The sequence below is a fragment of the Maniola hyperantus genome, chromosome 8 (assembly GCF_902806685.2).
Source record: "Maniola hyperantus chromosome 8, iAphHyp1.2, whole genome shotgun sequence".
NCBI lineage: Eukaryota > Metazoa > Arthropoda > Insecta > Lepidoptera > Nymphalidae > Maniola > Maniola hyperantus.
The window spans coordinates 1,443,453-1,467,492 of NC_048543.1; the positions used below are offsets into that span (position 1 = coordinate 1,443,453).

The window sequence follows — 24,040 nt, forward strand, 5'->3', positions numbered from 1 at the left end:
TTCTTAAAAAAAAAAACTAACCGCACGAGGCGAAATGCTGGGTTGAACTTATGAGCTATGATCTTATTTTCAATTATTTTATATAAACATACAAGAAGCAAAGTTAAATATTAATCACGACGCGAATAGGAGTATCGAGAGTTTTACCTTTTATAATAACCTAACTGCAATATTAACTTGATTAGGACCCAATTGCTATTGTAGCCACTTAATCAAAATGGCGACCTTAACACAAAAAGCATTTAATAGTTGGTCAAACCTCGAGTGGGAACGAGACTAGCTTAAAAACCACCAACCAACCGTATTTATACAATTGACTCAACATAGCTGCCTCGCAACACGACTTCCATTTTAAAAGGCGCCAAATACAAATGCGATAACATTTATTTAATATGCAGTAAAGGCAGTGAAATTAATCTCAAAATTGGATAAATTTACCAGAAAAATTATTAAGTATAGGTACTTCTTTCATGCAACCGTATTACGCATCCTTTTAATATACTTTAAACTTTTTACCGCTCGTGCCAAAGGCATAAATCGGAGCGAACTTTTTACCGATTTACTGGCCACTTGACAAAACATCTCATGTTGGGTTTACAAACTACGTTTTCCGAGAATAAGCCACCAGTAGTTCGGTCAGAAGTAGTTTTGTTTAGTTACACAACTACGGAACCACTAGCCTTTAAACTAAATAAGATTAAAGAGTTCTTTCCTTGGCTTCTATAAATTTCACGGTTCTTGTCTTGTGATTAATTAAAGTTGCAATAATTTACTTTTTGGATCTAATTTTCCTTGTTCTGGGTTAATTCCACGTAGATTACATTTAAAATATTCCTTATATATTCTGTAATCACCTCGTTTGTCTTTGTTACTTGCCCTTTTTTGTTACCAACAAATGAATAAATTAAAAAGATGTTTAATAGCACATTGTAAAATTATTAAGGTTTAATCATTTGTGTTTCGTTTCGTATTCTAACATTAAAAATGTTTCCATAACATTATGATGAATATTATTTCTCTTTAAGATATATTATTATTTATAAGAACATTACTATCCACATAGCTTAATGCGGACTCATCCCAATGAAATTTGCTCTACAAAAAATGCGCTAAGTTGAAATAAAAAATTGTAGGAATATCTACAGCTTTGAATCATATCAAAACGTATTTGCTCTATAGAATGAGCTATTAATTATTATATATTAAGTAGCAAAGAGCAAAACAAAACTAGTGGTAGAAGACGTAAGGCCATTTCGAAAACTAAAAATATTCACTTAGGTAATACCTAAGTCCATTTAAAAAAATAAAAATGTTCACTTAAAACCTAACCATCTTTAAAAGGAAACGATAATAAAGGTAGCTTTTCCAACAACACGATTCCATTAAAACTTTTTCCACCGCCTTTTGTACAAGCGCTAAGTAAACATTACTTATCTTAAACGTACCCTTTTAGTACATAATGTGAACAGCATTATAGTTTATTATAATCAAGTTAGTAAGAGGTCGTTTAGTGCTCGTCATACAGCCTCATTACTCAGGGTTACAGATATTTCAACGTTTTGATTATGACAGACAAGATAAATCTACATATTTCTTAAGCAGAATTTATTAATTTAAGGAAACAGAATTATAAATTTGTTACTTGTTTTTATTAGAAAGTATTGGCCGAATTTATTTTTTCTTTAGTTCAAGTTTCCTTGTTCCTGGATTTAAAAAGAAACTTAAATAGGTAAGTATGTCCATTTATTATAGGGTACTTAAAGGCTACATTTTATTACGGGAAATCAAAGAGTTCTCGCGCAGTTTTTAAAAACCTTAGTAGGTACGCGGATGAATATGCGGTCATCTAGTAAAGATAACTTATACTATATACATATATTTTTTAAATTATATTAACAAAATAATATGGTAAAATAATTAAATATGAAAATTACAAATCGAAAATATCATCTAAACCACCGTAACGAGGCAGCGTGTCCAGAACGCTGGCTGCGTTACCTCGTTGAATGGCCACATTAATATGCTAATATTTAAAATACAAATTATTAGATCATGACCATAACTTAATTTTTTTGTGTGACGTTACCACAAATTCACGGTTTTCAGATTTTTCCCCTTATGTCTACTATAAGACCTACCTACCTGCCAAATTTCATGATTTTAGGTCAACGGGAAGTACCCTGTAGGTTTTTTGACAGACCGGCAGAAAGACAGACAGACAGACAGACAACAAAGTGATCGTATAAGGGTTCCGTTTTTCCTTTTGAGGTACGGTATCTTGAAAATAATAATAAATAAATAAATAAATATAAATACATAATATACTTGAAATTTTAGAGTGTAAACATTAATTTAAAAAGCCGCTCTACCCTCAAATAAAGCTTTAGTTCACGGTACAAAATTGTTACTTTTTGTAGCTTTAGTAATGAGGCAGCGTATACAAAAAGCAGGACAAAAACAAAGTAATTGAACCCGTGAACAAACTCCGATATCGGAGTCTGGAAAACAAGTTTTTTTGAGCTGTTTACTTAACTAGGTTGAACTATAATAAGGCTTTGTTTTCAGTAAATATAGAGTTACTATACAATTTAGAATGGTTTATTTTCTATACGACGATAAAAGCAGTAACTTTGTTACTGCTGTGCTTTTATATTATATTTTGTAATTACTAGTTAAGTTGAATATACTTTTGACGACCTCCCTAGTGCAGTGGCAAGCGCTGTGGTCTTATTTGTGGGAGGTCCCGGGTTCGATTCCCGGCAGGGTTCTGGAATTTTATAATTTCTAAATTATAATTCCCTTCGCGTCGCTTTGAATCGCCACAAAAAATAACTATAAATTTTATTTTAACGGCACGTTAAATACAGCTTACTGTCTAAATAGTATATTTACTAGCTTATGCCCGCGACTTCATACGCGTGGACTACTCAAATTCCAAACCCCTATTTTATCCCCTTAGGGGTTTTCAGAAATCCTTTCTTAGTAAAATTCTATGTAATAATAGCAATCTGCTTGCCAAATTTCAGCCCGATATATCCAGTAGTTTGTGCGTTGATAGATCAGTCAGTCAGCCAGTTAGCTTTTCCTTTTATAGGTATATTTAGATAATGTAGATAAATTTTAGACGGTCGGTTATTTAGTTTATTATCAAGTTTGTGTATAGAAAACTAAACTATACGTATTATCAATGTCTTACGTCTCCGGCCTAAAATAAATGCTGCTTATCTTGAATGCACCCTTTCAGCATATAATGAGATCCGCGTATAATCAAGGAGCCGGCGGCGGTTCGGTGCTCGTCAAAGAGGCGTGTTGTGTCGTGCCCTGGGCAGAATATTGTTACCCTTTGTACCGACGTAATGAGAGAATATGCAGAAAAAGGGGAAAAGAGACCAGATTAATTTATGTTACTCAGCCTTTGAAAGTAATATCTTCGTCTTTCACATGTTTCTGGTATTTATCTCGTCTATTTTTTTAATTCAGACTTGACTCACTCTGAGTACTGAGTAGTCGCTATCTTATCAACTTGATGGTAAGTGATGACGCAATCTAAGATAGACGTGAAAGGTTATAAATATAAGTGGGACTATATTACAAAAATCACTTGGCAGCACTGCTTTGCCCTTTGTACCAACGTAATGAGAGAATATGCAGAAAATGGGAAAGAGACCAGATTAATATTTATGTTACTCGACCTTTGAAAGTAATATCTTCGTCGTTCACATGTTTCTGGTATTTATCTTTTATCTAAATATATAAAAGGATTGAGTGACTGTCCGGATCGGCCTGAAATTTGGCATGCAGATAGAATTATGATGTAGGCATCCACTAAGAAAGGATTTTTGAAAATTCAACCCCTAAGGGGGTGAAATAGGAGTTTGAAATTTTTGAAGCCCACGCGGACGAAGTCACGAGCATAAGCTAGTCCAGTCTATTTTTTTATTCTGACTTGATAGAGTACAAGTTTTAACATGGAGTAGCCATCTGAATAATCTGATGGTAAGTGACGACACATGCTAAGTTGGAAGTGGAAGAGTATTTAAGTGGCACTAGTCATAATAATTATATTGCACAAAAACAGCAGAGGATTTTAAAAACCTGAGTCTACGAGCTAAACTTAATTGAATATATTCATTACTTACTATTGATATCAAATGCTACCTAATTTTAATTTAGCGAGTTTTCTTATGTCAAAAGTTGCACTAATTAAAGCTCAGATTTCTTAAATCGCTAGAGCAATTTCGCAAAGCTTTCTAAATGTCATAGGAAAAGGCAAGATTTTGAACTAACTACAAAAAAATACTTTAAATCTACTGTGACAGTCATCCATAACTAATTCCTTCAAGCTTCAAGTATGTAATCCGAGACTTCTCGCATAACTATGAATGTTATATCTCAAAAATGTTTATAGAAAAACCAAACTTAGGATTATGATGATTGGGGTTAAAATTGCCTGCTCGTAGCGGCAGATTGATAGAGTAGGTTGTTTTAGCGAGACTGCTTCTTTTAAACGAGGCAGGAAACTTCTCTTTTGCCATGGAGAAGTTTTCGCGAATTTTTCCTAATTAAATGTTACGGGGCTCATTATGTGAATGTAGTCTAGTTAAAATGTTTACCATTGTTCTTTAGAGAATTGTAGAGTTTCTGCTTGTTCGTTTTTGCATTACGAAATTCATCCTATCAAAAGTTTAAATTGTCTGTTTTGAAAATTACCCTTCTCTACATTTTGAATGAAATGAGCATCCGTTGTTATTGAGGTTTTGGTTATCTTAATTAACTACTAAGTAGATCATGCCCGCGACTTTAGCCGCGTGTATTTAGGTTTTTAAAAATCCCGTGGTAGGTCTTTGATACTCCGGGATAAAAATTAGCCTATGATAATGGCTCGGAATTAAATGCCGCTGGCTAATTTAGTGGTCGGTGCCGGTGGTGAAAAGTCCACCATGTGGCGTAGGTAAATAAGTTAACCATTTTGTCTAAATGCTTATGTTCATAGTACCCAATATTAAACAGGTAGGTACGCTATTGCTAAAACTTTTTGGGTTATTAACATGTAGTCTAAATTTTATTTATCTGGCACTTAATTGTTTCACTTTAAAAATTATAATAATATATTTTTCTGTATTATGATAACTATTCATTAACAAGTTTCTTTTGAGAACGCTACTGAAGAAAAACATGACAAACTTAGCGTAACTTACTAACTACTCTGCCTTTCCTTTATCTACTCGTATACTTATTTTTAATGAAACTCTTTTTAATGGAAATATTATTAGTTAATCAATTTATGTTTTAGTTGGAAAATATATGTTTTCTTATATGATAAAATTATATTATGATTTTTGAGAAAAAATGCTACTACTTAAATAGAAAACATGAGCAACGTAGCCGAACTTAGTCACTACTTATTCTAACTTAACTTTATTCTGTCATGCGAAATTGCAATAAACGTAAATCGCATTAATAAATAATTGTTGTAAACAGTGGCATTATTTGGTTGGGCTTCACACAAGCAGTAATAGCAGACGTCGGCGGTGTTCCGTGCGGCGCATAGGCGTGGCGGGAGCTGATCACGAGTGCTTAGATAACGGCGTGGAAATAAAACCCGCCGGCTAATTAGTGGTCGGTGGCCGGCGATGTAAATTCGACCACGCGCCGTAAATTACTGCACTGTTGTCACGTGCTATTGTACTTATTTCGGTGCAATTAACGGAGGTATTTCGGCTGATTGTCTAATTATTTGTATTTATACCTACTTTTTAAAAGCTGTGATAGCCTAATAGTTAGGACGTCCGCCTTCTAATCGCAGGTCGGGAGTTCGATCCCGGGCACGCACCTCTAACGTATAATGTGCGTTTTAAGTAATTAAATATCACTTGCTTTAATGACGAAGGAAAACATCGTGAGGAAACCTGCATGCCTGAGAGTTGTCCATAATGTTCTCAAAGGTGTGTGAAGTCTACCAATCCGCACATGGCCAGCGGGGTAGACTATGGCCAGACCCTTCTCACTCTGAGAGGAGACCAGTGCGCTGTAGTGAGCCGTTGATGGGTTGATCATGATGATGATGACAATTTAAGAAAAAAAAATCTGTCTTTCTTTTTTCCTTAATATTATTTTTCAGTTATTTATAGCCTCGGCCTAAATGAGAGGTATTTTGTAGATTTTTAACAACTTGTACGTAATACCTAGTTAAAAAGTTTGTCCTTTGCATAGCCTAAAACTGTTTTGCTGGGAAATTTGTGAAAACGTCTTTTACATGCCTAAATTTTTGATTGATCGAACTGCGGCTGAAAAATAGGTTTTTCCAGCGTTCTGTAAAACTTTTAGCATAGCTGGATGCAACCATCCCATCAAAACAAAACTATAGAAATACGAAGCTACTTTTTTTCTTAAGGTATTTGCCCGACCGCCAACGGTTAGCGAGAAACGAGTTAACTGAAAACTAGAAAAGATTGGGCGAGCAACGAGAAGCCAGTTTGTAGTTGGGATAGTTCTGTCGCTGGGCTATGAGCGAGTGTGCGAGTGTGACGGACGATTTGGTGCCGTAATAGCTTCCCCACTAGAATTTTTTCATTTTTCATTTTAATAATCTATGAATAATTACCCTTAACGTACAGTACGTGGCTGAAAGTAATGTACATCGACATTTAGAAGGAGATAGTAGATTTGTAGAGCATTGTCCCTGTCATTGAGACCGACAAAACGTCACATAGGTATAAGTGACTGAGACAACGCTCTACAAAGCCGCAATGTCTTTCTAAAGGTCGATATACATTACCTTCGGCCACGTACTGTAGTTTAGTTATAAAGAAAAGAAGGATTGCAAAAGGCAGTCTTATAACGTAACAGCGATCTCTACCAGCCACACTAAGGATCAGAAAAATATAGTAGACAAATTCATACCCAGCTAAATTTTCTTCCATTGGAAAGCTTGTAAACCCTAACTTGCATAAATAAAATCCCCAAAAGGATATTCCCAGTTTTCCCCCAAGTAGCAAATGCATTTGAAACAATTTCCCTACTAAATTTTTCATCCAGCAGCGTCCAGTCGCAACGTAAATCGCGGCCATCTTGTATTGAAAACGTGTTCATTTCCTGTGCCTATGCATTTCCGTATTTCCGCACCATTCGATTCTGACTCATATTTTTTTATAGTGAATGCTTGTCTGTTGTTTTCGAGCGATGTTCATAAGCTTTTACTGCGTATAGTGAATTTAAAATAGGTGTATTTTAAGTTGAATGAGAGGTTTTTTTAAGTAAGGGCCATTGTATGGCCATTTGATTTAATTATATCTTCGTTATTCTATTTTATAGGTTATAGTCCGCGACAGGTCGAGATGGCAATCAAGGTATGAGACGAGGGATCCCGTACACCCGAACGTTACCCGCGCTCGCCCGCACTGAGTTAGCACGGGGGCTGTGCGGGTGTGCGGGACGTCACATAGGTATGAGTGACAGAGACAACGCTCTACAAAGCCGAAATGTCATTCTTAAAGGCCGATGTACATTATTTTCTGTCGCGTACTGTACTGTATAGGCCTCATAAGAAAGCTCAGAGTCACTCAGCGGGCGATGGAGAGAGCTATGTGCGGAGTTTCTCTACGTGATCAATGAGGAAATGAGGAGATCCGTAGGAGAACTAGAGTAACCGACATAGCTCAACGGGTCACGAAGCTGAAGTGGCAATGGGCAGGGCACATAGTTCGTACAACCGATAGACGTTGGGGTCCCAAGGTGCTGCAATGGCGACCTCGCACCGGAAGACACAGCGTTAGAAGACCCCCCACTAGATGGACGGACGACATCAGACGAGTCGCAGGGAGCCGCTGGATCCAGGCGGCGCAAGACCGTGCGTCTGGCGCGTGTGGAAGTCCCTACAAGAGACCTATGTCTATTGGCTGATGATGATGATGATGATGATGACTGTACTGTATATCCCTGGTAGGTATGACGACCTCCCTGGCGCAGTCGTGAGCGCTGTGGTCTTATTAGTGGGTGGTCCCGGGTTCGATTCCTGGCAGGGGTTTGGAATTTTATAATTTCTAAATTTCTGGTCTGGTCTGGTGGGAGGCTTCGGCCGTGGCTAGTTACCACCCTACCGGCAAAGCCGTGCCGCCAAGCGATTTAGCGTTCCGGTACGATGCCGTGTAGAAACCAAAGGGGTACGGGTTTAATAAAAACTGCCATATCCGTTCCAGGTTAGCCCGCTATCATCTTAGACTGCATCATCACTTATCATCAGGTGAGATTGCAGTCAAGGGCTAACTTGTATCTGAATAAATAAAATAAAAAAAAAAGTTATGCCGATAGGTAAGCACACAACCTATATTCTAAATAGATATTTTTGTCCTCAGGGTGCGCGTTCCTGACCTATTTTAATCCAGAAAGTGCATCAAGTGCACAATCCGCCCTCCATGAAAAACGGACGCTACCAGGGGTAAGTTTTAGCATTAATTTATTTTTCCTAGTAAAATATTAACCTTTTCTGTATTCAGGAAAATAAGAAATATTAATAGCGTAGATGTGGCAATTTTAGATTATAAGTTCTGTTTTTGAAATATAAAAATATAGCACAAAATTCATGTAAATTTTACATTCTTTTTTGTTTCAATTATATTATCACAAATATAATTTGCTAAACGCTAGGAAAAAATTGAAATATACGTAAGTAAAAACGTATCTACGTTTTTTAGGGTTCCGTACCTCAAAAGGAAAAACGGAACCCTTATAGGATCACTTTGTTGTCTGTCTGTCTGTCTGTCTGTCTGTCTGTCTGTCTGTCTGTCTGTCTGTCTGTCTGTCTGTCTGTCTGTCCGTCTGTCTGTCAAGAAACCTACAGGGTACTTCCCGTTGACCTAGAATCATGAAATTTGGCAGGTAGGTAGATCTTATAGCTGACATTTGGGGAAAAATCTGAAAACCGTGAATTTAGGGTTAGATCACACAAAAAAAATTAAATTTTGGTCATGAACTAATAATTAGTATTTTCAACTTTCGAAGTGAGTGACTATATCAAGTGGGGTATTTATTTTTATGCACCATAGTTTTTGAATTATCGTGCAAAATGCCGAAAAAGTACGACTGTAGTACGAAACCCTCATTGCGCGAGCCTGACTCGCACTTGGCCGGTTTTTAAAATTACGGCCAAAATGACCAAACTATTCGTAAGACGTAATCTTTAGATAAATTATTACTTGGCAACGTAAAACAGATCATACATTATTTTTAACAAATAACAACGTTGCGAAGTTACTTACTATCGATAGGTTACAGAAATAGGATTGATTATTTACTTTGGCCATTAATATTATGTCAGAAACTCATCGTGAGAGGTGAGCATACATTTATCTCATAAAAGACAAATTAACAAATGCATGCAAAAAATTAAATTCAAACATGAAACCGAATTTATATTTTAAAAAAGAATATTGTTGTACGCCCGTTCAACGATTTCATTTTTTCGTTAAAAAAATGAAATCGTTCGTGTCAAACAATAAAATAAAGGGAACCGGAGCTGTCAAATAAATATTTTTAATGCACCTGCTATTAAATTGTCGTAGATATGTTTCATTTTGGTGGCGTCGTCGAATTTATTGGTGCGCCGCATGATTTGTTATTGGGAAGTAAGCGATTTTAACTCGTACTTCATAGCTTGTTGATTTCCAATTGTCTAATTGCTGAATTGCGTAGATATATTATAATACTATTTAGGTTACGATTTAGGTTTTTTAAAATACCGTGGGAACTCTTTGATTTTCCGTAATAAAAAGTAGCCATGGCCTTCCCTGAGATGCAAGCTATCGCAAATCGGTTGAACGGATGGGCCGTGAAAGGCTAGCAGATTGACAGACACACTTTAGCATTTATAATATTAGTATGGACTAAGCTACGCGATGGATTTTGAACAGATACCTAAATGAATTTAGTAATGCTACACTTTTTAACCAGTCTGAAATACTCCTGTACGTTTGAATTAGTACTGAATATGCATTTTAGTCAAAATAAAGTGTTTTTGTACATACAACTTGAATATTCACGTAATATTTTAATACCAATTTACATTCAGCGAGCGTTTCAACCCTTGAAATAAAAATGTGTTTTTTTTTTTTTTTTAAACAGAATCGCGCGATAAAGGTACAAAGTGCCGCGTATGAAGTAATTTCGCCTTACAGAATTTAATGCGGAGGTAGAATTACCACTGCTTGGTATTCCGCGTGGCGCCGGGCTCTGTAACGGGGGTTGTACCTGTGTGTATGAACTATAAATTGTGAGGGTTGATGTAATACGACTTACGAGGCAGGTATTTCAGTTGGTACAAGGGCCTAACCATTGACGACCTCCCTGGCGCAGTGGTAAGCGCTGTGGTCTTATGGAGGTCCCGGGTTCGATTCCTGGCAGGGATTTAGAATTTTATAACTTCTAAATTTTTCGTCTGGTCTGGTGGGAGGCTTCGATCGTGGCTAGTTACCACCCTACTGGCGAAACCGTGCCGCCAAGCGATTTAGCGTTCCGGTATGATGCTGTGTAGAAACCAAAGGGGTTTGGGTCTATTAAAAACTGCCATACCCCTTCCAGGTTAACCCACTTCCATCTTAGACTGCATCATCACTTACCATCAGATGAGATTGCAGTCAGGGCTAACTTGTATCTGAATTAAAAAAATTGTCCTACAGTAAGTTTTTCAAACGTTTACTTGGTATCATATGAAATGGCTTCACCTGTGCATTTTAAAACAGATATTTTTATATACATCATAATTTTTGATTTATCGTGTAAAATTTCGAAAAAATACGACTGTAGTACGGAACCCTCCGTGCGCGAGTCTGACTCGCACTTGGCCAGTTTTTTTAAATTTATAATATGTATTTTCACATGACCGAGAATGCGGCGCTAAATAAAAACTGCTGTAACTTTTGTAATATTATAAGCATTCATAGTAAATATATTTTAATGTAACATTATAACACACTAGAGTTCTCCATCCAACAAATACCTGTACTTAAGTACTTAATTTTTTTAATTGCACGAATGGGTATATAAATTTTACGCTACGTAAATCGTTACGGACGTAAAATTAACCTCTACTTTGTATTCGCGGCGTCGCTCTCGGCTCATGCATGTAACAACGAAAGTAATTTTATTTAAGGGCATAAACCGATTCCCGCATAATGACTGTATCATAGTAAACGCACCCAGGCCCCGACATTAGCTGGTTTGCACATTAAACCCTAGAAAATACTAAAGCGTTTATAACTCTATTTTGTATAGGACAATATTTGTTTCTAAGGAATTGTTTTAAGGCGAGTCACCGAGGCGAGCAGCGCGGCTTTGAAGTAAACCGCTTCGCAACGTTCAAATTCTGTGTTTCAAACGTTAAATTTGAATTTAATAAATTATAGAAGTCCTGTTGAAAACCAAAATTTTGCAGGTTCTCTGTAGTACTTAAAGACAAATATTTCCATATAAAAATTATTTGCCAAGTCAGAAATTTTAGTATTAAATAATTCGTTTTAGACTTTTATTTCGGCTTATTTCAAGATTTTATTTGATCGAGTGAAGTACTTCCTATTGTGTATCAAAGTAGCACAATCTTTAGACAATGTCTTTAGGTATATTGTATATTTTTTGCAATTATTTAATAGTAAATACCTAAAACATATTTTGATCTAGCAAACCAGTTTTTTCCGCTTAGCCTCGGTGACTCGCCTTAACCCTTGTTTAATTTAGTCCAAAAGGTAACGTTCGTTTCTCTATTAGTTCCTTACTATGATTTTGAACTTGATTAATAAACTACTTATCTAGGTACTTATTATTTTTGGCCAGTACGTAATTAGAGTAACAGAAGTGAATGAACTGAAATAATAAAGAATATCTAGCTTTTGTAACTAAATGAAATACCTACTTAAAATCATAATATTATTATAAACATAAAATATATTGTAATATTTTTGTCTTAATACAGAGTTATATTTTTATCCTCACAACATAGGTAAGTACCTACCTACTATTATTATGTTGAAATGTGAAAAGTTGATTTAAGTTAAATATATTGAATGAAATAGAATAAAGTAATATTTTGTTATTTTAGCATTTAAACTAGGTACCGTAAGTGATTTCCATTACAAATAATATCTATCCCGGCTGTACTCCTGTGTCTCGTCGACGTTAGCCCGACTAGTTTCGAACCCATCAGGACCCCGGATGGGTTCCAAACTAGTCAGGCTAACGTCGACGAGACACGTGAGAACAGCCGGGATAGATATTATTTATAATATTTTGTTATATTTATCACTACCCATATTATAAATGTGTGTTTGTATGTTGGTTTGTAGGTCTATTAGTTTGTTGGTTTGTCCTGACTGACTGACTGATCTATCAACGCACAGCTCAAACTACTATACGGATCGGGCAGAAATTTGGCATGCAGATGTCTAGATTAGAAAGGATTTTTGAAAATTCAACCCTTAAAGGGGTATAATAGGGGTTTGAAATTTGTGTAGTCCACGCGGACGAAGTCACGAGGATAAGCTAGTTAAAATATAAACATTCATACCCACAAGATACCATTTCGATCACCTTATTTTAAATTCTGTGGTATTTTAATTTTTGGTCTCACCCTAATCTTCCCTATAAAGTCATATTCGCGAAGCCGGCCCACGCTACGCACTGAATATAAATTGTGTCATTTCACAAAACCCTAATGGAAAAGCAGATTAAATAATTCAGGCGTAAGAAATTTTGAGCTATAATAGCTTTCATAAATAACGAGGTTAGTATACAATGTACATATAGGGCGTGCGAATGATGCCATTGCTTTGTGATTATTTTTTCTATGTGATTATTTTATTTTATTTTATCTCTAGCGGATACCTGGCATGTGCTACTATAGGCTATAAAATATTGCCTTATTCATTTTTATTGGCCTTAAAAACCATCTTCGCATTATTGCCTTTCTAATTTGAAAAAATAATTTAGAGCTAAAACGCCTGAATCTATAGTTCGCGACAGGTCGAGACCGTCGAGATGACAATCCGGGTGGGGACGCCGCCCACATCCGCACAGCCCCCGCGCTATCCAGTGCGGGATGGCACTGGTAACGTGCTGGTGTGCGGTGCGTTCCTCCGCCTCATACCCCATCTCAACCTGTCGCATACTATAACTTTCTATTAAACGTATAAACAGAGCAAATTAAATTCACTTAAACGCAAACCTTTGACGTAGATTAATTATGAATATGGAGCGTTCGTTTACATTAGCAAGTGTATTTAGCAGACAGATGTGTTTGATTTGCCGCTCTGGGTCATCAATGGGCTCAATTGTGACGTCATTCCGGCTTAGTTACGAATATATTAGCGTTTACCCACGATTCCGTCCACGAACAATTTTAATAAACTAAGAAAATCCACCGTAACAGGCCTATCGGTGTATATAATATTATATTATACCCACATAATAAATGCGAAAGTATGTTTGTTTGTTTTGTTTCTCCACTTACAAAAACATAGGACTGTCATGTAAATAATATTCCAATTGTTAGCAATTTCGATTATAATTATTATTCTCATCGCTTGCCAGTATACAACGTCATGACACAACAGTGTAGCCACGTCAATATACCCTATTAAATATGTCATTATACCTTTGTCAATATACGTTGCATGACAAGACGTGTATTGACAAAGGCAATTATTACTGTTTGGAAGTGGTAACGACTTGTATTTAACACGGGTGTTTTGGATAACTAGGGTCAGTCTTGTGTCAACTATGCCTAGTTGTGGTGCGACAGTGTTTAAGTTATGAAGTTGTTATATTGTGACTATGAGAAGTACAAGTATACAAGTATACAATGAATAAATGAGTTTGGTGTGATTCTCGAATATTATGCAAGGAAATATCCTCCTGAGCTTTCACAATTTCTATGTCACCCGTTTAGGGGTGGATTTTGTAAAACCGGTTCTTAGCTGATGCCTATGTTAAAATTAGCCTGCTTCCAACTAAAATTGCATTGACATTTACCACCAGGTGAGATCGCAGTCAAGGGCTAACTTAACATCGAATAAAAACACCAGCCAAGTAAGTGCGAATCGGACTCGCGCACGAAGGGTTCCGTACCATTATCTATAAAACGAGCAAAAAAAATCACGTTTATTGTATGGGAGCCCCCTTAAATATTTAGGTATTTTATTCTGTTTTTTTTTTTGTATTTGTTGTTAAAGCGGCAACAGAAATACGTCAACATCTGCGAAAATTTCAACTGTCTAACTATTACGGTTCATGAGATACAGCCAGGTGACAGACGGACAGACAGCGGAGTCTTAGTAATAGTTTCCCGTTTTGCCCTTTAGGTAAGTAACCCTGAAAAGCAGGAAAATGTTATATTACATAATCATAAGAGAATTCGTCGAGTTTTTCGCCGGTTTTCCCCAGAGAATACACGCATACGTCTGTTCTTGTACGTGATCATGGAAAAATCATAATAAATACGGACAAACATGCATACGTGCTTGCTTTCATAAATTCTTGAGTTAGGTAAAGTGTGAATGTTGTAACATTGATGTAATATAAATGTTCTTTCCGACCACAATTTCAGCCACGAAGTGGCGAGGCAATCTAAAACCTACCCAACATCATCATCATCATGATCAACCTATCGCCGGCTCACTACAGAGCACGGGTCTCCTCTCAGAGTGAGAAGGGTTCTGGCCATAGTCTACCAAGCTGGCCATGTGCGGATTGGTACACTTCACACACACCTTTGAGAATATTATGGAGAACTCTCACGCATGCAGGTTCCCTCACTATGTTTCCATCACCGTTAAAGCAATTGATATGTAATTACTTAAAACGCACATAACTTTGAAAAGTTAGAGGTGCACCCGGGATTTAACCTCAGACCCCCTAACTCTTAACCATTAGGCTATCATCGGTTAAGAGTTATGTGCGTTGTAGCAATTATTAAGTATTGAACTCTCAGGTTTCCTGAGAATGTTTTCATTTACCGTTAAAGCACTTGCTTTAACGGTGAAGGAAAACATTCTCAGGAAACCTGAGAGTTCTCCATAATGTTGTGTAAAGGTGTCCGAAGTCTGCCAATCTGCACTTGGCCAGCGTGGTAGAGGGGTTGATCGTGAGGCCAAATTTTTTTTTTTTTTTAATAGATATAGCGAGCAAGCGAGCAGGCGGGTCACCTGATGTTAAGTGATTACCGCCGCCCATGAACATTTGCAGCACCAGAGGAGCCGCCGATGCGTTGCCGGCCTTTTAGGAATTTGTTGGTCCGCCCCTTGAATAACCCCATGTTATAATCTAGTTGCTGCTCGACAATTCACTTTAGTTTTGGTACCAGACCTCTATAAAATGTGGCGGTGGTATTTTTTACATCAACAAAATATAGCTTTATAGCACTCGCGCTCGTAGCTTTACCCTTTCTGCTTCTAATTTCACCTGCACTTTAAACTCTGGAATTACGAACGGCAGTCGTCACGCGCGTGCCCGGAATGCTGCAACACACAACACGTATAAATCGTAAAATGTTATTTTTACACATTATTATACTTTATGTGTAAAAATAACACAAAGTGTGAGATTTTCTATTGTAAGTCCGAATAAGTCTTCGTAACAATAATAGTAATAATTCAATAAGTACTTTTCGAATTCTGATTCGAATATTGATTTCATCAATGATTACTAATATTCCCCTTTCCCCTCCAACTAAGCGTCAAGCTTGTGCTAGGAGTAAGTATGACAATAGTGCAACGGGTGGGGTATGAACCGGCGACCTTTCGGATTTCAGTCCGCTCCTCTAACCGTTGAGCCATTGAGGCTCTACATAAAAATAAACCAAAACATAATCTCAAAACGAAACGGAAAATGCATACAAGATATAAACAAAATTCTCCACGCAACTAACACATTAGCAAGAATAACAAAAGTTGGCGTGGAGGCGCCGAATTGAAAAATGTAAATGATAACTAAAACGGTTTTATTTGAGTATAATTCACTTAAGCACTGGAAAGGATCCAGTGCAGCTCACTTGCAACAGGTCGTGCGTGGCCCATTGAATACGGCATGTGTGGAGATGACTTTCAGCTATAAAAATAAATATTCCTATAATTTTCTACCGATTTCCAGATTTTTGTGGTAAACTATTTTATATCTTCATCATCATCATCGCGTGCCTTCTTCGAAACGAAGTTTAGAGGTCATCATGCGAAAAGCTTCTCTATTTAAAGCCGCCTCCTTTAACTTTGGGTAACTAAGCCCTGTTCACCCCCTTATATCGTCCAAACATTTGCGTCTTTGGCTTTTGCGTTCAATTCGTGCTTCTAAAATACGAATGTTTATATTTTATATTACAAATATATTATTTTATATTTATAATACAAATATTTTATATTCGACAGCTAAAAAGATTTTATTTGAGCACTAGATGATGCCCTGGACTTCATCCGCGTGGATATAGTTTTTTTAAATCCCGTGGGAACTCTTTGTTTTTCCGGGATAAAAAGTACCCTATGTCCTTTCCCGGGATGTAAGCTAACAGATCTATGGAAACAGCACTATTTTAGGCTCCACCCACCAACGAGTTAACGCTTCTATGAAGCGGGCTCTTAAGTATGGATTATGAATTCGCAAGTTTATTTATTTACGTTCAGTAAAATAAAAATAATAAAGGATTAAGCTATTCAATGTGTGTCTATGGTCTAGATGCGTGTGTTACAGACCACAGTCTACTGTCGCGCTATAAATTGTTGCGTTGCGGTGCTGCGGTCTGGCTCACGGACGACATTTTATCCGATGCATCTTGTTCGTGATTGGTAGGTGTTCGTGGGCAACCGATAAAGGACTATCGAAAACTATGGAGGATAAGAAAATAATAAAATATTATTATTTTCATTTTTTCCTATTTGTTTAAAATTTTCTTGTAAAACAAACGGGATTTTTTTATATATTTAAACAATACTACCCATATTATAAATACGAATGTGTGTCTGTTTGTTGGTTTAATGGTTTGTTTGTCAATCATGTCCCAACGGATTAGCGACGGATCAATGTAATTTTTTGTAGTCATAGTTTAAACTGGCTCCTTTTTATCCTCCTACGGATTTTTTTTTAGTATTGACGCGATTGGCTGGCGAATGGCGGGTGCACGCGATTGGTTGATCAGTCGGCGCGAGTGCACGCGATTGGTTTTGACTTTTGCTTCCCGGATTCGCCAGCTTTCTCCCACTACGCTGCTGCAGGCCCAAGTTGTTTGCTGGGCATTATATCAGCTGCGCTTGAAGACCAAAGTCTTCGAACAGTGCGTGTTGCCAGTGATGACATATGGATCCGAGACATGGTCGCTAACTATGGGCCTCATAAGAAAGCTCAGAGTCACTCAGCGGGCGATGGAGAGAGCTATGCTTGGAGTTTCTCTACGTGTTCAAATCAGAAATGAGGAGATCCATAGGTGAACAAGAGTAACCGACATAGCTCAACGGGTTGCGAAGCTGAAGTGGCAATGGGCAGGGCACATAGTTCGTAAAACCGATAGACGTTGGGGTCTCAAGGTGCTGGAATGGCGACCTAGCACCGGAAGACGCAGTGTTGGAAGATCCTCCACTAGGTGGACGGACGACATCAGACGAGTCGCAGCGAGCCGCTGGATTCAGGCGGCGCAAGACCGTGGCGTGTGAAAGTCTCTACAAGAGACCTATGTCCAGCAGTTGATGTCTATCGGTAGATGATGATATCAGCTATGGAAGTCCTGGGTACCAGCTAGTGAATGTATACTTTAGTCATTAAATTTAGTGTACTTACAAATGCATTGTCTCGTGCATCTCAGCCACATCTCAGCATATCTAGAAATTTCTGTGGCGAATTTGTCAAAGCTCGCGACATTCTCCAATTGCTAGTGTTATTGCAATAAAAGGTTTACTTTCGGATCGCATTGTGCCTGTTTTGCGGCGTTATTGTTATCTGTGTTGTCTCTAATGCCCTTACGAGGTTATTCTCGGGAGAGCGAATCATTTTATAGTTATTTGGGTTCCGTATATTATACTATATGCTTAAAAAGCTGTGACAGCTAGTGGTTAGAACATCCACCTCCTAATTTAATATTAATTAATCAATGACAATTCATATAATTATCATAACATATTGCATGCTATAATAGGCCGAATTTGGCAGTACCTTCTTGTTTTTGTAACATCTCTACTGTTTACCCATATTCGCAATAAAGAAATTAGATTTGATTTGATTTGAATCGGATGTCGGGGATTCGATCCCGGGCACGCACCTCTAACTTTTCGGAGTTATGTGCGTTTTAAGTAGTTACTTGCTTTAACGGTAAAGCGAAACCTCGTAAGGAAGCCTGCATTCCTGAGAGTTCTGCATAATGTTCTGAGAGGTGTGTGAAGTCTGCCAATCTGCATTTGGCCAGCGTGGTAGACTATGGCTTAAACCCTTCTCACTCTGAGAGGAGACCCGTCCTCTGTAGTGAGCCGGCGATGGGTTGATCATAATGATACTATGCTTTCTTCTTTTTTTTAAATTTTGATTTAGCATTATTTCAATCGAAGATAGCTTTTTAGCTATTTTTTTCCAAAAAGTTAGAGGTGCATGCCCACCGACCTCCGATTAGGAAGTGGACGTCTTAACCATTAGCTATCATAGCTTTTTAAGCATAGTATAATGAGTCAGAAATAACAAGTAGTTTAGGTGTCAATTGTGCAAGTAAAAAAAATAGAAAAAAAAATAGTATAACGAAAGGTAAATTCGATAATCCGTCTTCACTATCAGCAACATGCATATAATACTAAATTAAATTAAATTAAGTAGTTTTAATATCTAAATTATTATAATAGTGGTATTTATTAACATAACAATATCGCAATTGTTATGTAAGGCAGTCTCTCTAATTTGCATATCAATCAACGCATTAATTAGAGAATTTGCCCCGCTGAATACCTGTGGTGTGTCCATTAAGTAAATTGGCTTTATTTTATGTGCGATTTATTAGTTATACCTAAATCAATTGGTATTTAAATAGAAATAAAAATACAATAATTATTGATTTTGACTTTTAAACAACAAAATGTTAAGTATCTATTACCTATTATATAAGGTTATTTGACTTTACCATATTAGTTTTGAATAAAAAAATACTGAGTACCTTTTTTAGGGTTCCGTACCTCAAAAGGACAAACGGAACCCTTATAGGATCACTTCGTTGTCTGTCTGTCTGTCAAGAAAACTATAGGGCACGTCCGGCAGGTAGGTAGGTAAGTCTTATAGCACAGGCACAGAACAGGTAAGGAGGAAAATCCAAATACCGTGAATTTGTAGTGACATCACAAAAAAATAATTAAAATGAGTTCAAGAACAAATAATTAGTATTTTCAATTTTCGAAGTAAGATAACTATACTAAGTGGGGCATCATATGAAATGGCTTTTTTACCTGTACATTCTAAAAAAAAATCTTATTTATTTTCACGCATAATAGTGTTGATTTATCGTGCAAAATGTCGATAAAATACGACTGTAGTACGGAACCCTCGGTGCGCGAGTCTAACTCGCACTTGGCCCGTTTTTTATTCCTATATATATATATATATATAAGTTGATTATATCCCTTCCAGGTTTGCCCGCCACCATCTAGACTGCATCATCACTTACCACCAGGTGAGATTGCAGTCAAGGGCTTACATACATCTGAATATAAAACCACGTTTTTAAACACCTATGAGTGAGTAGGTATGTAGGTACTGAGAGAGAGATAAAGCTCTTTAAAATATAAAAATCTCAGAATATATATGAAAATGTACTTGCTTTTAACCAATCTCTTAAAACCTAGTGCTACGCTTTCACTATAAAGAAAATTGAATCACGCCGTCTTTTTAAAGTTTTTTTAAAATATTTTTCGAGTTCGCAAAAACTTTTAAATCATAAAGAATAAAAACTGCATTGAATTCTTTTGTTCCAAGAAACGGACATTTATTTTTCCAACGTCGCTCTCTTGCCCCTTCTAATTTGATTTTTAACCAACTTTGCATAATATTAGAAGAGGTTTCTTTCTTTTTTTCACTCGAGGGGTTTAATAAAAGAGCTAGAAATACTGTCCCTTCAAAAAATAACACTTCTAGTAAGTACATTTATTGTTGGCTCGTCCTTCAATCACGTCGCAACGGAGCAATCGATTGACGTGACTTTTTGCATGGGTGTGGGTATAGTTAAAGACCTGGAGAGTGACATAGGCTACTTTTTATCCCGGAAAATCAAAGAGTTCCCACAGGATTTTTAAAAAACTAAATCCACGCGGACGAAGTCGCGTGGAACATAATAATTAACTAGCTTATGCCCGCGACTTCGTCCGCGTGGACTACACAAATTTCAAACCCCTATTCCACCCCCTTAGGGATTGAATTTTCCCAAATCCTTTCTTAGCAGATGCCTACGTCATAATAGCTATCTGCATGACAATTTCAGCCCGATCCATCCAGTAGTTTGAGCTGTGCGTTGATAGATCAGTCAGTCAGTCAGTCACCTTTTCCTTTTATATATTTAGATTACTAATATGAAGTGTGCACTCTATATTACCTACAAGATTTCAAAACAATTTAAGCTTTAGAACTTTTACAAATAGAATTTAATTTTAAATGTATGTGTCCGCAAATAAATAACTACATAAGAAAATAAATTAGTTGTCTGAATATCTCTTTTATACCTTCCGCGATAGCTTAATTAAAAACATTAGTCAGAGTGGGGGGAGGTAGTAGGAAGGAGGGAGTATGCTCTACAATACAATATTTTCTTCATAGACCTAGCATGTTCCTGGAGGGATTAGCATGGAAATTGTAATCAAATCAAGAGCGAAAACAAAATGGTCTCTAACGCCGGTCGTTTAGACAGGATATTATCAGTATGTACCCTTGTTTGTTGGTTAGTTGGTTTGTTAGTTTGTTGGTTTGTTGGTTTGTCCTTCATTCACGTCGCAACGGTGCAACGGATTGATGTGATTTTTTGCATGGGTATAGATAAAAATCTGGAGAGTGACATAGGCTACTTTTTAACCCGGAAAATCAAAGAGTTCCCACGGGATTTTTAAAAACCTAATCCCACGAGTATGAAGTCGCGGGCATCAGCTAGTATAGAAATAAATAAAAAATTTAAAAATTTATTTGCCGATCTATGGAGTTATCAATCAATTTCTATTGGATTTGACAGGTAGATAATGGTGCAACTTATACAAGCATTCTACAGATACCTTCTTATTTATATACTTACATATCCTTTTCACAATATAAATAATAGGTTACCGTGAAATTATAAAGCAAACTAACATAAAATGTTTGAAGTAAGTCGACGTGCGTACGCTATAACTCGCTTCCTCTAGTAACATTCATAGATACCTATGGAGTTGTTATTGATGTCAAAAATAAACATGGGTGTGATTGTTGGATTTTTTATTTCGAGTAGGTACTGGTTCATAGAAAATAAAATAAAACGTTTAAAAATAACAAAATTATCATTAAGATAGTAATAATATTCTGTAGAATGCTGAACAAATGAATGTGACTTTATTACCCGTATGTTATTATAATAAGCAAACCATATTTTATTAAATTCACCGCCTTATTGTAAAAACAAAGATTAAATGGAGTACCTAATAATAATTTGATAACAATTAAGTGAATTTTCAGCTAAGAATAGTACATTACAGAAAAAATATAATAATGAAAAAGTGATTCGACATTGCACACCAGAACTTTAGAAAAATGATTATAAATAGAAATAATATTGATAAAATCCAATGATTAGGAAGGATGCTTTAATGTCGTGTTCCTCTATTCAATTTGTCTATTATCTGTCAATTATGTTACGTATAAGTCCTCTAAATTGCTATTGCGCCGGAACCATGTCTCATTAACATTGAACTGACGTCATTTTGATGTCATTTGACGTATATTTAAGTAAAAATATACCATCAGCTCGAAACTTCAGTCTAGTGCTGACGTCACTAAAATGGCGGCCACGCGTATTAGCCATTTGCGGGACTTGTAGCATCTTTATTATCCATACTAATATTATAAATGCGAAAGCGTGTCTATCTGTCTGTCTGCTAGCTTTTCACTGCCCAACAGTCTAATCGATTTTGGTGAAATTTGGTACAGATTTAGCTTACATCCCGGGGAAGGACATAGGCTACTTTTCTCCCGGAAAATTAAAGAGTTCCCATGGGATTTTGAAAAACCTAAATTCACATGTACGAAGTCGCGGGCATTATCTAGTATCTTATAAAAGACTGCCAAAACATAACGTTGCTAGATAGCTTACCTACATAATACAGATAGATAGATAGATTGAATATGAAAAACTGAACAATGATTCATCTTCCATAATCTGACGTACCAAACGAAAACAAGCGGTAAAAACAACTCTATGCGTACTCTGGACGCACCAAAGATTTGTGTTTAAAATTTGGTCTTATTTTAGCTTTACAGGCGGTAGTGTACGTCAGCCGTTATTCGACCAATGCGTCTTAGTTCGACGCTACCGTACCGGGGAAATTGATCAGTGATTTAACAATTGTCGAATCATCCTGGTTCCGCGAATCCTGTAGTTTGATCCCGGGTCCCGTAGTGCGGTTCTGAATCCCGAATCTCTGAGTGTTATCCCGAATTTGGTGTGTGTGATTTGAGTGAGCTATGGATTACGATTCGCTGATTTACTCGCACATTGCGAATTACTACGATGATTTGGTGAGTTTTGGGCGGAGATTTTGTTACCAGATTTCTACATTTTCTTCTTATATATATCAGTATTTTAGGGTGTTTTTATTGGACGTGATATTATTAAGGGGTATGCAAAGGTATACTAATAGATTAAACTCCTTTAAAACCGGAAATGCATCGGAGTACTGCAGATGTTTATGGGTGGCTCTTTTACTTATAAATTACTAGATGACTTCATCCGCGTGGAATTAGGTTTTCTAAAAATCCCGTAGGAACTCTTTGATTTTCCGGGATAAAAAGTAGGTATGTCCTTCCCCGGGATGTAAGCTAACTCAGTACTAAATTTCATCAAAATCGGTTAAATTGTTGGGCCGTGCAAAGCTAGCACACAGACAGACAGACGCACTTTCACAATTATAATATTAATATAGAGTATGGATTTTAGGGTGTTTTTATTAGACGTGATATTAAGGGATATTACGATTCGCTGATTTACTCGCACATTGCGAATTACTACGATGATTTGGTGAGTTTTGGGCGGAGATTTTGTTACCAGATTCCTAAATTTTTTCTTTTACATTAGTATTTTAGGGTGTTTTTTATTGGACGCGTGATATTAAGGGATATGCAAAGGTATACCTAATAGATAAAACTCCCCTAAAACCGGCAATGCATCGTAGTAGGTACCTACTGCAGATTTTCATGCTATTTAGCTCTTTTACGTATAAATTATTATTGTAAGCTAAATAAAAATATTTAATTACAGACAGACAGACACACTTTCACATTTATCATATTAGTATGGATTAGTTCATGACCACAATTTATTTATTTTTGTTCACGGTTTTCAGATTTTTCCCATAATGTCTGCTATAAGACCTACTTACCTGCCAAATTTCATGATTCTAGGTCAACGGGAAGTACCCTGTAGGTTTCTTGACAGACAGACATACATACAGACAAATCCTATAATAAGGGTTCCGTTTTTCCTTTTCAGGTACGGAACCCTAAAAAGTAAACCAAGACATTCTGTCAATGTGCATTGTTGCACCAAAAAATACAGGAACTCAAGGGCTTCACTTACACATTTTAAAATAGCATCTAAAGTCCTCTTATATTTTTCTTATGATGAAAAATACCATCTTTCTTCATAATTAGATGAACGATAATCGAATTGATTAGTTTTTTATAATATATCTATCTATATATATAAAATTCAAAGTCCTGACTGACTGACTGACTGACATATATATCAACGCACAGCCTAAACCGCTGGTCCTAGAGACATGAAATTCGGAGGGTGTGTTCTTTGTAAAGAGTAGGT

The 24,040-nt window shown here is 36.6% G+C and overlaps 1 long non-coding RNA gene across 1 annotated transcript in view; it reads left to right on the top strand.

Moving 5' to 3' along the window:
* Positions 1 to 8,437, top strand: part of LOC138402685 (uncharacterized) — a 93,657-nt gene extending 85,220 nt beyond the window's left edge. The window contains exon 3 of the long non-coding RNA XR_011237038.1: positions 8,355 to 8,437. This is a non-coding gene — a long non-coding RNA (uncharacterized lncRNA). The remainder of the gene's footprint in view (positions 1 to 8,354) is intronic.
* The last annotated feature ends 15,603 nt before the right edge of the window (positions 8,438 to 24,040 follow it).